Raw genomic sequence first — 12744 nt, 5'->3', positions numbered from 1 at the left:
CTTTAGTTTAAAGAAAAGCTACCGTAGTTAACGAAGCATTGATCGACCGAGAGAAAATAATATTAGCTCCGTTACATATTAAACTAGGGCTGATGAAACAATTTGTAAAGGCCCTAGACCAGAATCGTCCTTGTTTTGAATACTTGTCCAGCAAATTCCCTGCACTTAGTAAAGAAAAATTGAAAGCCGGAATATTTGATGGGCCTCAGATACGACTACTTATAAAATATAAAGGAAAAGATTCCTCTCATTGGCTGTATACCATAATAAAAACTTACTAATGAAGTAAAAACCTCACATGTAGGTAGGTGGTATATAATTTATTAAAAAATTTTTTCTAAAAATGATCCAAGATGGATAAAATCACAAACGTTTTCGGACCAATCAGTCCATCATCAGGTGGTAGAAACCTAAAATAAGCAAACCACTGTATTAAAAAAGCCAAGATGAAATTTGACTGTCTGAAAGTTAGGAAAATTACAACATGTGGTTACTTACTTCAGATCCAAAGTAGTTGGAACTAGCTACATATTTAGGTCAAAAGACCTTAATGTAATAATAATTATGCCATTTAGGCTACAAAAATGTCGACAATAAGTCGATGTCACAAGAAATTAAATTGCAACGGTATTACAAAGTGGTCTTCATCTTGGCCTCAAATTGACAGACTAAAGTATGACATTGAACGGATATTGACAAGACCTTCTAGGGAATTTTATGTGTATGTAGTTATATTGTATTTTAGAAATGCAAAAAATATAAAAAATATTTTTACTTAACTGAATGAATTTAATTAGATATTAAATAAATGAGTAAGAATAAACAATTTAAATTAATAGTCACATGAAATTATTTATGAAAATTTCATGGCGGTGAAAGCGAAAATTTTGCCAACAGGTAATGACGTCACTTGGTAAAAAGAAGAACAAAAAGAAAAATAAACTGAAGAAAAATAAAAATAAAATAAAAAGAAAATTATTAGATAATAATTATAAGGTAAAAGAATTAGTGAATAAATCTGGAATTTGGCTATAATGAAATGTAATATAGTTGATAGTCATAATGTAACAGTATAACTGGTTGTCTAATTTCAAGTAGATGTAATAGGGTGAATAAAACACAACTAAGTAATAGCTATTTGTATAACAAGGGAGGAAAGTGCTACTTTTCCTCCCGAGAATGAAGTTTACTGCCCGACGCGTAGCGGAGGGCAGTAATCATTCAAGGGAGGAAAAGGCACTTTACTCCCATGTTATACATATGGTTTTTCCACCTTCCTCAAATAACAAGTCATTTTTTCATTTTTACTTAGTTTATTTATGTAACTAACCAACAAAATTTATTAAAACTAAAACTAACAAGTACGTACAATATAACTGTCAACTGTCAAATATAAGTCAAATAAATAATGTAAACATTGTTAAATCAAAATAACAATTTACTGTTTTTTACCATTATGCAAAATACAGAGTGTTTTATAAATAAACGTTAAAATGTATAGAAACTTACGTAATAAAAAATAGATATTGTACAGGGCGTCAATAAGTTACATTTCATGAATGAAATACCATGACGTCACTTTTACTTTTCCTCCCTAGGGAGGAAAAATATTTTCCTCCCTAGGGAGGAAAAGTACAACTTTGCTCCCTACAAACAGGTCCGGAAAAGTATACTTTCGGTAGAGGTAGGTGGAAAAATACTATGGTTTAACGGAATTGAGATTAAAGTACTAAATGGATGTATTATTTAAGAGAAAGTACTGTGAACTGTAAATAAGAAAACGATAAGTGAAAGTTAATATGGTGTGAAGTTAATAATGATATGATGCCAAATTATTGTTTGAAAATTATGTGAAAATAAAATTAAAATTAAAAATAAAAATGTAGAGGGAATAAAACGAGGGTGAAAATAAGGTAGAAATGATGCATTATAAAATAAAACAAAAATTGTAGGCCTTGAATTAATGGTTGTCTAACTTGAAGAGAGATTGACAATAAAATTAGGTAAAGAAATTAAATTAAAGTTAAAAAGAAAATGAACATCCATTTTTATTTTTAATTTTAATATTTTAATATTTTAATTTCACATAATTTTTAAACAATAATTTGGCATCATATCATTATTAACTTCACACCATATTAACTTTCACTTATCGTTTTCTTATTTACAGTTCACAGTACTTTCTCTTAAATAATACATCCATTTAGTACTTTAATCTCAATTCCGTTAAACCATAGTATTTTACTTAGTTGTGTTTTATTCACCCTATTACATCTACTTGAAATTAGACAACCAGTTATACTGTTACATTATGACTATCAACTATATTACATTTCATTATAGCCAAATTCCAGATTTATTCACTAATTCTTTTACCTTATAATTATTATCTAATAATTTTCTTTTTATTTTATTTTTATTTTTCTTCAGTTTATTTTTCTTTTTGTTCTTCTTTTTACCAAGTGACGTCATTACCTGTTGGCAAAATTTTCGCTTTCACCGCCATGAAATTTTCATAAATAATTTCATGTGACTATTAATTTAAATTGTTTATTCTTACTCATTTATTTAATATCTAATTAAATTCATTCAGTTAAGTAAAAATATTTTTTATATTTTTTGCATTTCTAAAATACAATATAACTACATACACATAAAATTCCCTAGAAGGTCTTGTCAATATCCGTTCAATGTCATACTTTAGTCTGTCAGTTTGAGGCCAAGATGAAGACCACTTTGTAATACCGTTGCAATTTAATTTCTTGTGACATCGACTTATTGTCGACATTTTTGTAGCCTAAATGGCATAATTATTATTACATTAAGGTCTTTTGACCTAAATATGTAGCTAGTTCCAACTACTTTGGATCTGAAGTAAGTAACCACATGTTGTAATTTTCCTAACTTTCAGACAGTCAAATTTCATCTTGGCTTTTTTAATACAGTGGTTTGCTTATTTTAGGTTTCTACCACCTGATGATGGACTGATTGGTCCGAAAACGTTTGTGATTTTATCCATCTTGGATCATTTTTAGAAAAATTTTTTTAATAAATTATATACCACCTACCTACATGTGAGGTTTTTACTTCATTAGTAAGAACTTATAAAATATTCTCATTTTACAGAATCGATGACTGAAATTGAATGTAATGCATGATGTTTTTTTGTGAAAGTTGTGAAAAATTTTCTTGTAAACAATAAATCGGAAAATTACCGGGATATAGTGAAAGAACTGCTCAAAAATTTTAACAAACACGGTTGTCATATGAGTATTAAAATTCATTACCTCCACAGCCACTTAGACCGTTTCCCAGAAAATCTTGGTGACCTTAGTGAGGAACCAGGGGAACGCTTCCACCAAGATATCAAAACGATGGAAGAGAAGTATCAGGGGAGATGGGACACTCACATGATTATTTATTTATTATTTATTTATTTATTTATAGTACTATACAATTGACCTGGCCTCTTGTGACTAATCCAGGTCGTTTCCTGATGGGATTACAGTAGTTTATTACAATATTATTATTTTAAGAATTTTTTCTATTTGACTAATTAACAATAGCCCTAATCTACTACTAATTATGAAAACTACAAATTGTAAACAATTCTAATAAACAAATAACAGCAACTAAACAAAAACTAATAAACAAAAGATAAATTATTACTTTTTTTTTTAACATACAATTTTTATAAAAGTGCTCCCATTTCTCATTCTCAGATGAGAAATGCCAGCACTATTCATCTAAAAATAGTCACGAATAATTTTAAGTGCAGGTCTAATCGACTTTATGATATTCTCAATGGTATTTCGGTGAGCCTCAGACCATTGAGTTTTAAAATTTCAGGTTTTTAGTTTATTTTTTTTTTGTTTGATTAATATTTTTTTTTTGATTTTTGATTTATTTTATTTTATTTTATATTTGATATTAATTTTTAATTATTTATTATATAAATATTTATTTAATTATTCCAATATTTTATTTTATATTTTTATATGTAATTTTAATTTTTTTTGTATAATTTCTTATTAAAATTCATAGAGGTTGGATATTATTTACTTGATTTCTTCTTCGTCTAATATTATATAATTCTAATTGTTTCTTTGATATTATGTCCGCTAAATTATTTAGTGTATTAAATAATTCTTCATTTTGTATTATATTTACTATATTTATGCCAACAAGGTCTCTTCTCATTCTTTGTAGTTCTTGTGTATTTGTTTGTCTTTCGCAAATAAATACTATGTGTTCTGGTGTGCCTATTTCTCCACATTCACAATATTGATTGTCTTTTAAGTTAAATCTATGTAGGTATGTAGGGTACGAACCGTGCCCTGTAAGAAAATGGATTAATCCTTTTTTTGGGTTAAAATAATTTGGTATATTATTTAAATTTGGAATAAAATTATAGAGACGTCTTGCTTTAGGGGAATTATCCCATTCGTTTTGCCATTTTCTATTTAATATTTCTTCTAATTCTCTTTTTGTTCTGATTTCTATTCCCATTAATTGTATTATTTTTTTATAATTTTCTTTTCTTTGCCAATATCTACATGCACGTTTTTGTGTTTCCAAGTGCATGGGCATTACACCAGTCAATACTCACATGATGGAGGATTACTGCTGGAGTCTTCAAAGGGACCGTCCTTTTAAAGCCATTGCAAGAAAATCATAAAAAAGGAAGTTTTTAGGTGACGCCGAATAACAGATTTGTGCTGCGATGCCGGTTAGGTTAAATGAAAAGTTAAGTTTTTTTGGCAGATATATGCAATGATTTTTGTAAGTATATTGTTATACAATAAATATCTTACTTTTTATTCGTGTTTTATTTATTTGATGGGTAGCAGCACTACATATAGGAAGGTGGTGCTGCGTTAAATTACCCTATATGTTAGATATGTGATTTGTTCTCGAATTTTCTGAAAACGATCTTATGGAGCAAATCTGGTGCCATTTTTGGATTCAGCAGACCCAAATTACCTAGAAACATTAAAAACATTTCCGGCAGCAAATTGTGTGTTTACCAGTGTCATTGATGTCATGTCCTGCCCTGAAGCCTGCCTGTTTTTCCAGGATAATCTGAGAACTCAACAAACTAGTATTAATGCAGTTTTAGCACTTAGTAAAAGGTAAATAAGTCCAAAAGTCTCTAAATAATTAAAATTATCACAGCTTCTGTATTGTCTGCAACGGTAAAAAAATATATGAAATATAAATTAACCACCCCGTTACGCTCGAAGAAGCTAAAAACCGTCTTAGGTATAAAACTTTTATTTTCCTTCGTTTACTTGTTAGCAAAGTAGTCATGAGACGCAAGCAAAAAGAAAAACCATTAATGTATACTTCACTCAGCCGACAGAAGTATTCTCAAAATTATCTTTTTAACGGCGGCGGCAATATAAAAAAGTTTTTTCATTTTATTCACCGCTATATCTCAGGCATCTTTTATTACCGAAATACTTTCTCATGTGTGAATAACTGAGGGAAACAAGGGAAAACTCCGATACAAGTCAGTAAAAACTTCGAATAACAACCATCGCTATATAATTATTCTTTTATCCGGTTACACATATACAAATATATTCTATGGTAGGGGAGCCCAAGCGGGGATTTTTGCAGTTACTCGAGCTCGTCAGATTATTACATGGTGGAAACCTTGTACCCTGAAAATGTACCTCTACCATATATTGGCTCTTAATGCAGGGGAGTTCGTTAAGGGGGAGCCGAAAAAAAAATCTATCCTTAGAAAAACTCGAAATCGTCAGATTAAGATAAGGTAAGTTAAGTACATGCAAAACAGTGTATATTTCAAAAATCTGAAGATTTGAGCTGGGCGTAAGGAAATGGGTGTCACAAAATTTCACAAGAAAAAAGCGAATATTTCGCGACATGAATGACAGATCGAAAAACTAAAAAATACGTACTCAATATTTTTCAAAAATCTATCGAATGATACTAACACGACTTCCCACGGAGAGGAGTGGGGGGTAAATTGAATATTTTAAATACGAATCCCTCGATATTTCGCGAAATGAACATCAGATCGAAAAACTAAAAAATACACTTATTCAATATTTTAAAAAAATCTATCGAATAGCACCAACACGACCCCCCCACGAAGGTGAGGTGGAGGGTTACTTTAAAATATTAAATGGGAGCCCCCATTTTTTATTGCAGATTTGAATTCCTTATGTAAAAATAAATAACTTTTATTCGAGACGAATTATGGATAGATGGCGCTATAATCTAAATAAAAAAATATGAAAAAATTTTTTTTAAGAAACGCTTTTCTTTAGTTACGAGTGACTAAAATTAAAAATATAAAAAAATCAACTAAAAAGCAAAAAATAAAAAAAATTTAAAAAATCTAACACATCCGTCAAAGAAAAGCGTGGCGCGTGTTCATCGAATAAACGGTTTTCGCCCCACGCTTTTCTTTAACGAATGTGTTAGATTTTTTCAATTTTTTTTTATTTTTTGCTTTTTAGTTGATTTTTTTATAATATTTTTAATTTTAGTCACCCGTAACTAAAGAAAAGCGTTTCTGAAAAATTTTTTTTTCATATTTTTTTATTTTTTACTTTTTAGTCTTAGACTTTTCAAACATTAAAATATATCGTCATGTTTATTAAAATATGTATAAAACATAAAAATGTACTAACATTAAAAGCAGTCGGAATCGGCAAAAAATTTGAAACTTTATTGTTTATTAATGAAGCATAACGTAAACAATAAACATAAAAAGTGAAATTATGTATTGTTCATATCATTAGCTATATAATCCGTAAAAGTTTCAAGTTTTTACATTGTAAAAAACAAGAGAATTTAAGCATTTTCCATTAAAATCGTTTTTTATTTAAACAATTAATAAACATGAAATTTTTTTTTATTGACTATTCTAGTATTGTTCCCGCGAATGCATATGTCTGCAAATTTTCATTCATTTGCATTGAAGAAAAGGCAGTCAAATTAACGTCTAAAGATTTGACGCAAACTATTGAACTAAATTAAAGCGTTTAAAAAACGATTGTTGTAAATAGAAAATTAAATTAAAAAATGGAAAGTCCCCACTAAAATTGAAAACTTTACTTAACTTTTTTTGGTTTTAGGACCTACTCTTCAAAACTCAATAGGTCCCCAAAGCGCTCGAGTGACTGCACATTGAGCATACTTTGCTCTCCTACCATATGTACCTATACAATATTTATATATAGAACGTACAAGTATGTCATATAATACTACGGAATAGTGTTAAAATGTCGGAGATGCGGTCTGCAACTTGAATTAAAACTACATTATTTCGGAAGTTCGACACCTTTGTCCCTCACGGTCCTGTCCGCCCCTGGAGATTTTTCTTAGTTACATCATGGTCTACTTATTCCCAAATTTTGGTGCACTATCTCGATCACGAACGTCACAAAAACCTCTTATAATCTTTATACTCACCCCTGCCCACCAGCCCTTTGTTCCCCACACAGCGTTCCGCCCCTGTAGATCTTGCTTAGTTACGTCATGATCTACTTATTCCCAAATTTTGGTGCACTATCTCTATCACGAACGTCACAAAAGACCTATTACAATTTTTATATTCACCCCTGCTCGCCACCCTTTTGTCCCCCACGAAGCTGTCGGTCCCTGGAAATTTTGCTTAGTTACGTCATGACCTACTTATTCCCAAATTTTGGTGCACTACCTCGATCATGAGTGTTACAAAAAAAAAAAATAAAAACCGCGACTTTGACCCCTTATAACTACCCTCGTCCCCGGCTCTGGTGTCCACCCGTACGGGAACGTCATGTACACAACTAATTCAACATATCCCCGTATAGTTTATCCATATTACTTATCACGAGCGAAATACGCTTCTATCTCTCCGACTATAAGAATTGAATTCTATTGAGAAAAAAGGCTGATTTAGTCACAACGTATGAAGAACGCCGTACAAGAATACGGTTTTGATCCAGAAACTCATGTATTTAAGAACCAGCATGCTGCTTTGATCTCGTCAATTTCGAAAATTTCATCTGATGTGGCCAAAGTTTATGGTTTCTGGTGATATCACATCTTTAGAAGACAACATTTCTAGTGATATCTCCATAGTTTCGACGGACATTGTGTTTCTAGGAAAGAAAGTTTCTAACGAGATTTCTTTTCTGGAAAAAATTTTTTTTACTAATATCTCCTTGTAAATCTCTAAGGTCACCTCTAACTTCGAAGATAAAATAATATCGTCGTTAAAAGACCAAGGAGGAGCAGAGAAGATTTCGAAACAGAAAAGATGACAGATGAAAAAGCAGATGGAGAAAATAGGGACAGCCGACAAAGGAATTGAACTTATTTCAGCAGAGACAAAACACTATGAGGCAAAATATAAGTTGGAGCCACGGTCGATGTTTGTAGGTCCCAACTTTCGACTAAAAATCTTCATGGAACAATTATATGAAACTGTTCAAATCAGCTGCAAGAGCGATCTAGCAGCTGATCTAGAGCATGTCTACCAGTTGCAGTTTAAAAATTGAAGAGAAAAGAGAGATAAGGCTCTTCAAGAATGAGGTAGGTAGATATTACCAAGTTAGTACGATATGCTTATCTAACATCTCCCGAAGACGTGATGGAAAAGTTGGCTATTCTAACATTTACGGATGGTCTTCGTGATCAGGAAATGCAGACAACACTGCGATTAACTCGCCAAAAGACTCTGGTCAATGTTTTGTCCTCAGCCCTCAAGTACGAGGGTCTCTGGCTGTTACATTAAAGTTAGGACTGTAAAAGGGAAAGTAGATAAAGACAAGCTTGACCAGCTTGTTAATATGACGAAAGACAACGTTCAAGAAAACAAAGGTGCATGCGAAAAAGGAAAACATAAGGTGCTGTAATTGTGGTGAAATGGGACACGCACGAAGTTAAAGTAAGAACACAAATCAAGAAACTCGCCAGCAGGAAATAATATAATGGGTAGGCCCTAGGGAGTTTGAGGTTTGTCTAGGGAGTTTGGCTTCTCCAAACACCGTCTAATATTTAGAGCTTCTTTGAAATGTCGCGAAGGTAGTTTATATGCAGATGAAGAAATAAATGGTAAAAGTATCCATGAAGTTGAAGATTTCGATTTAGAAAAAGCTAACGAAAACCCGGAACTCTGTAATGAAGAAGAAAAAGATTTTTTTACATTTATGATGATATAATTATAATATATCTTCAAAATGGATCAGTAACTAGAGTTCATATTGAGATAAGATAATTGAACTATTATTAATTAATCCATAAAATAACAAATAAAACCGATTTAGGAAAAATCGGAAACATCGAATCTCTACATTGTTGATACAGCTTCTCTTTGTGTACATTTAATAATGTTTTGTTAATACTGGCTAAAAAGCTGTTAGAATCTCTATGAATCGGCAATTTCCCGCCCGTAACCACGGCAACGCGAGGTCGATTTGCGCAGCGCTTTTCCACGGCCGATCGCTTTCCCACTTTCCCAGATGATCCCGCAGAACAAGAAGATACGGACCGCCGTGCTGATGGTGTTGCGATCACCCGATAATACATTATGATGAAGCTAACGTGAATCGAGCTTTCATTTTTCTCGAGGTTTGCGGTTGCGATGTCGATTGTTGAGTGATGTGAGTGGAAATAGCAAGAAAACGCGAAGTAGTTGCTTCCTCTTCAATTTTTATTTCGGTAAGGACATGATTAGTATGTGTTTCGAGAGTGTCACACTGCTATTAATATTTTGCACTACACAGTACACACTGTCCATAACCTTTGCTTTTAAAAATAATCCTTGTCTGTACGGAATATTAAACACTGGTTGGAGATGTTTTGACATCTGTAAACAATATTGTTTTCATTTAAAATTATTACTCAAATAATATTAAGTGGAACTGTAAATAATACAAAAATACACACATCAAAAATCTCTAAGGAATACCCCTATCACTACAGTTTTTTCAATAAAAACATAAACACTTTTTTGTTAAAACATACCATTTGATTTGAAAGCTGGTTCTCTACAAGTCAAGGTATTCCATGATTAATTGTCAATTGCACTTTTTTATTATGACAAAAGTGACAGTGTCTCAGATTCCTACGATTAATTGCTTCAAATTGTAAAGATAGTCTGTATTTCCAATAAAATTTTACTAAAACAAGATTATTAAACGCAACGATAGTGATGGAGGATGCACATTTAACACATGTTCAAATGGTAAGTGCTGTGAATATGAATGAGTTTGGTCTGTCACAAACTGATGTTGCACGTCATTTTGAAGTGTCTCGGAGAGTGATTTCGCGATTTTGGCGTCGATATCAACAATTTGGTAATCTTCTGAGCAACACAGAGGTCGTCAACATGTAACTATTCCTCCACAGGGTTGGTATGTGGTAGGATTAGCTGGTCGAAATGTGCATATAACTGGAGGTGAACTCTGTGATGTTTTCGAAAATACACACGTTACTCTCTATGACCAAATTGTAAGAAATAAATAACATGAAGCTGGTCTGCACACCAGACATCTGTTGAGGATCCTATGTTATGTCATCGAAATCGTGGATTCATGTTAAGGTAGGCACAAACAGCATGTGCATTGGGGTTTACAAGAATGAAGTTCTGTGCTACTGATAGATAAGTTTTGTCTCTACCTGGTTCAAGAAGAGTGAGAGTTTGGAAAGGAGCTGGTCGACAAGAGAGACTCAGGAATGTACAATGTGTTCGTTAATATGCTGGTCTATATATGTGTATAAAGTTTTAGAGTATTGAATAAATACATTGTATGCGCCACGTCAATAAATACTCTTTATCGAACTCGTCTGTTACTCGCCTCGCTCGCTTCGTTCGCTGTGCTCGTAATATTAGACTCGTTCGATAAACAGTCACTTTACTGACTTTGTACATAAATAACTACTTTTAGAGTCTACTATTTTTAATGATTTCATCTTACTGAAGATATAAATTGTTTTACAGTATACAGGTAAACATCTCAGTTTTAGCAGTGTTGCTTATTTAATCTTCTGACATTAGTCCAGAGAAATAAGATTTTTCTCGTGAGACATCCCCCTCCAGGCCGAAACCAATTTTTTTAAGTAGTATGGACATCTGTATTAATAACCTATATGTTTCCTGCAGCCGATTTTGATGATATACATAGTTATAAACAAATGAAGATCAAAAAACGGTAAATTTTCGCGTTTTTCATCTATTACTAAAAAGTGAAGCATTCTAAACAAATTTGCGAATAATAAACTCATAAATCATATAAAATATGGCGTTCGCTGAATATGTATATCCTTATTTGTTCATAACTTATGTAAAAATTAAGTTGGAACCTTCTTATTACACGGAATGCGGAGACTTCTTGTGCTTAAAATAGTTTAAAAGTTATTTAATTTGTTTATCTTAAATTTATTTTTTTTGCAATACTATAAGTCAGAGAATTATGAGGTTACAGTAATACTTCTGACAGTTTGTGAAAGTAATTAAAAAGAAAAACAAAAAGTAATTTTAAACAGTGTAAACTTATTTTGCAAAAACTTGCGATTTTTTGCTTACTTATAAACAATTAGAATAACTTTTTAACCGTTACCCGTAGAAAAATTATTTTTTCATATTTAGAAAGACTGAATTTTTATATACTTTTAGAAAGAAAAACAATTGTCCTTGGACAATTAGGAACGAAGTTAGCCCCCCCTTTTTTAATTCACATGTTCTTGCAAAATAATTTTGCAATATTTAGAATTATTTTTTGTCATCTTTTTTAATTAAATTAATAGTGTAAATCTTCTTCTTTCATAAACTATCCAAAGTATTGTTGTAACTTCATCATTGTCTGACTTATAGTGTTGAAAAAAAAATTAATTTGGGATAAACAAATTAAATAACTTCTAAACTATTTGAAAAATTATTTTGAAATTTAGGGTATGATTTAAGCACCAGAAGTCCCAGCATTCCGTGTAATAAGAAGGTTCTAAGTTAATTTTTATATAAGTTATGAATATTTATAAAACTCAAAATTTATGATTTATTTTGCAATTTTCCAAGCAACCACAACCAATAAGGATAGACATATTCAGCGAACGCCATATTGAAGTTTTTTATACGATTTAAGAGTTTCTTACTGTCAAATTTGTTTAAAATGCTTAATTTTTTGGTAATAGACCAAAAAAGCGAAAATTTACCGTTTTTTGATCTTCGTTTGTTTATAACTATGTATATCATCAAAATCGGCTGTAGGAAACATATAGGTTATTATTATAGATGTATATATACTACTCAAAAAATTTGGTTTCGGCCTGGAGGGGGTTGTGTCATCAACAGGTAATTTTTTTCCTTATTTCTTTGAACCATATATGTTTTTTTAAAGGTTCATAGTCCTTTATAATTCTCAGATGAAGACTTATTGGCGCCCTATCATTATACAGTTCCTAGAATTCAGTTCTTCGTGTTTTATTAAGGCAAACTGTTAACTAATTGTTATCTACCTATTTTCCATCTGTTATTTTTCTATTAATCATATCTATATCCCCGCTAATAAATCTCCCGACTCGAGGCCTTAGCATCTTTCTGGTATACGACTGGATTATTACTATCTTAGGTAAGTCACCCTTGGTCCACGTAAGGATCATTATCATCCTGATTATCCTCCTGATAATATATTATGGTGAATTGAGCTTTCATTTTTTTTTCGTTTGCGGTTGCGATGTCGATTGTTGAGTGATGTGAGTGGAAATAGCAAGAAACGCGAA

The 12744-nt window shown here is 31.6% G+C and overlaps 1 protein-coding gene across 1 annotated transcript in view; it reads left to right on the top strand.

Annotated features, from left to right (window-relative positions):
* Positions 1-9512: 9512 nt before the first annotated feature.
* The window catches only part of LOC114329090 (probable G-protein coupled receptor 158), a 382856-nt gene continuing 379624 nt past the window's right edge, over positions 9513-12744 (top strand). Inside the window, exon 1 of the mRNA XM_050648285.1 lies at positions 9513-9684. The gene's annotated coding sequence lies outside the window, so the exon portion shown is untranslated. The remainder of the gene's footprint in view (positions 9685-12744) is intronic.

The sequence above is a fragment of the Diabrotica virgifera genome, chromosome 1, assembly GCF_917563875.1.
Source record: "Diabrotica virgifera virgifera chromosome 1, PGI_DIABVI_V3a".
In the NCBI taxonomy this organism is placed as follows: Eukaryota; Metazoa; Arthropoda; class Insecta; order Coleoptera; family Chrysomelidae; genus Diabrotica; species Diabrotica virgifera.
The sequence above is the reverse complement of the archived record's forward strand: the minus strand, read 5'-3'. Positions and strand labels throughout refer to the sequence as shown.